We start from the raw sequence: 3841 nt of genomic DNA on the forward strand, positions 1-3841 counted from the left end.
GTGTGGCCATCTATAAAATGCAAATATTATTAAACCATCATCTGGGCCTACCTATATCAGAATTCTTGTCCTGTCTTTGCCTTGGCCAAGTTAATTTCTCTGAGCCTGAATATCCTAATCGTAAAATGGGAAAATAATATATAAAACAGAAAGTTAGAAATTCCTCGGATTTATTTTGCTAGCTATTGTCCTTGAGCTCTGTCTTGGTTTCTTCGCTCATAAAATAGGAGTAATAATAGTTTTTACCTACTAAGATCATTATGAAGATTAAATTAAGTAACGGATATAAACTACTTAGTATAGATTAAGGGCAAAATAAATGGAGATTATTAATCTAATCAGCTCTTAGGATAGACTATGTTCCACAGTGCTTGGGAGCCCAAAAATGGAGGAAGAGAGAGAACTGGGCGGTAGAGAAATATAAAGATCATAACTAAGGTGGCAATACTTCACTTGGGCATCTGGAATTTTAACTTCCACCATGAGTGAATGGAAGAATGTAAAGGAAATAAGCGTTCACTGAGTAACTGACACGTGCCAAGCATTTTGCTAAATGCATTATATATATTATTTAACTTAATTCTCATAACCACCCTGTGAGATAGGTATTATTACCTCCTTTCTTTATTTGTCAAATACATTTTTCCATCAAAGGAAAAAGAGACTTCCCTTTAGCTAGTCTTGTACTCATCTTTCATATCTCAATTCAAACAAGTTTCCTTTGGGAACCCTTTGCTGACACTCAGACCCTTGCTACAAGCTCCAGGAGAATGATATACATTTCTCCCCCTGTTCGTTACCTTACCCTGAGTTTTATTTATGTCTGCTTCTCCTCCAAAGCCCGAAAACATCAGTGAAAGAAGTACATGGTCTGGTTTTATTTTCATTTCATCCTAGCACCTAGCACCACATAGCAGTCTTTCAATAAATATTTGTTGATTGAAGGAATAAATGAAAAAAAAAAGATTATCTTACCCAATATCTTCAATGAGTACCCACCAAGAAAGACTAGATAGGGCCCCAAGACAAACTCTTGTCAGGTCTTACTGCTTTGGAAATGGCTAACAAAAGAAAACTTCTTATGAGCTGTGCCCTTGTCCCCAAGCCCCTCAAAAGAAGTGATTCCATAGTCGGCCCACACAGAAGTACCATACTAAAAATGCAGTATCTTCACAATTTGATGTTATGATCCAGAGTCCATTTAAAGAACATATCCCTACATTGCTGGTGAATATAAATTGGTGCAGTCTCTATGGAAATTGATTTGGTAATATCTACAAAAATAAAAGAATGCCCATGTGCTTTAACCTAGAATTCCACTTGTATGAATAATTATTGCAGATAAGCTCCTGCATGCAGAGAATGGAGTACGTAGAGGCAATCATTGCAGCACTGTTTGTAGCAGCAAAAGAGTGAGAAAAAATAGAACAGCTTATCAGTAGAGGACTGGTTAAGTAAGTTTTCAGTACTAGATTGCACATTCATACAATGGGTTACCATAAAGCTAGCAAAAGAGTAAGCAGTTTTATATGTACTAACATACTCTCCACGATATATTGTTAAGTGGAAAAAGCAAGTGTATAGTGTGTGCACAGTAAGCCACACATTGTGTTAAAATAAGCTCACAAGATAGGACATACAAAATGATATACCAACTCCTACACTCTAACACTGCTTTTTTTTTTTTTTTTAAAGCATTGGTGAGGATGTGGAGAAAATGAAGCCCTTATACATTGCTGTTGGAAATGTAAAATGGTGCAGCTGCTGTGAAAAGCATTTGGACAGTTCCTCAAAAAGTGAAACATAGAGTTACCGTAGGACCCAGCAATTCCACTCCTAAGTATATACCCAAGAGAACTGAAAACATGTGCTCACACAAATACTTGTACACAAATATTCAAAGCAGCTTTATTCAAAATTGCCAAAAAAGTGAAAATGGCCTGAATGTACATCTACAGATGATGGATAAACAAAATGTGGTACAAAAAAATATTTAGCCATAAAAAATGAAATACTAATACATGTTACAGATAGATGAACCTTGAAAACATGCAAAGTGAAAGAAGCCAGACACAAAAGAACACATATGTATGATTCCATTTATATGAAATGTCCAGAAATGTCCAGAATTGGCAAATTCATAGAGACAGAAAGTAGTTTAATGGTTGCCAGAGGCTGGAGAGAGAGGGGAATGAATGAGAAGTGACAGCCAATGGGTACAAGGTTTCTTTTTGAGATGACAAAAGTGTTCTAAAATTAGACAATGGTGGTAGTTGCACAACTCCATAAATATACTCTAAATCACACTGAACTGTATACTCTAAATCACACTGAACTGTTAAAGGCATGGATTTTGGCACATCAATTATATCTGAATAAAGCCATTATGCTTTAAAAAGGAGGGCAAATTAAAGACATCTTCAGATGACAAACAAAAACAGGGAGTTAACCACTAGAACCCTTACTAAGGAAAATTTTGAAGCATGTACCTAAGAAGAAAAACGAACCTAGAAGGAAATAGTGAGATGCAAGAAGAACTGGTAAGTAAACATTTAGAAAACATATGGATTAATCTAAACAAATTATAACTACTCAAAACTATTTTTAATAATAATGATTCCTTTAAGAATAATGAACTTAAAAATTGGTAAACATTTAAGATGGGAGTGGTGAACAGAGAAAGTTGAACAAGTCTTGTTATTTTGGAGGAAAGTAGATATTGATTAATTTTAGATATTTTAAGTCTTTATGAAAATGTTAAGAGTGGCTCTTCCTCTTCCTTCCCTTCCCAAACAATTCGGTCTTCAAGCCATTGGGTAGAACAGAGCAGGTGTGTGCTGCCAGGGAGAGGACCAGGAGCCTAGAGTGGAATGTCTCTTTTACTCTCTGCTGTATCCTCAGTGTCTGGAACATGTTCAATAAACAATTGTTGAATGAATAGATGCATGAATGAATGGCCCACTGTCTCACTTTTTTTATGGACACTGATCCAATGTCATTTCTTAAGGAGGACTTCCTAATTATCCTATATAAAGCAACCCTCCCCATTCTCTCCATCTCTCTTACTTTGCTTCCTTTTTACTTCTCAGTATTCAACACCACCAAACCTATTTTATTTTTATTTGTTAATCATCTTTCATCCCCCACTGGAAGGTAGCTCCTTGAGGACAAAGAATTGGACTATTTTGTCAATTATTATATACCTAAACCCAGAGCAGGGCCAAGTACACAGTAGGTGCTCAACAAATATTTATTGACTAAATGAGTAATAATTTCTGCATATCTGAGATATTTTATATTTTTTTAAAAAAAGAACCACTGCTCAGTGATTGATTCTATTTACTTATATTTGTTGTGCAACAGATTTTTAACAATGATCATTTCTGGGTAACATAATTATGAGTTTCTTATTTCTTGTTTTCCCTCAAATTTTCTCTCATGCATATCTATTATAGTCAGAGAAAAAATTAAAATTTACTAAGGTTTTGTAAATTAATTGCTTGTGCAACATTAATTGCTTGTGACGACAGATGCAATGAGGCGAAAACAGCCAAGTGAGTCTGGATGGGGAAATTGGGTCAAGAGCAGGGCCAGCTGTGGGAGGTGGGAGAGGAGTGGGAGGGCTGTGAGAGCACAGAGCACCTGGGACAGCGCTGGAAGGCTGAGCCAGCTCTGAAAGAGGGGCAGAGGGCACCCAAGGCGAATAGTGGCTTCTTCGCCCACTACCTGGGCCAGAGGCCTTAATTCTGAGTCTGGTTCTGGTGCTGACTGATCACTGACCTTAAAGAAATGAGCTCTCCCTAAGCCTTTCTACCTCAGAGGTGTGTGGGTCCAGAACCTA

This window comes from Pteropus medius, unplaced genomic scaffold (genome assembly GCF_902729225.1).
Source record: "Pteropus medius unplaced genomic scaffold, Ma_sr-lr_union100, whole genome shotgun sequence".
Classification (NCBI taxonomy): Eukaryota; Metazoa; Chordata; class Mammalia; order Chiroptera; family Pteropodidae; genus Pteropus; species Pteropus medius.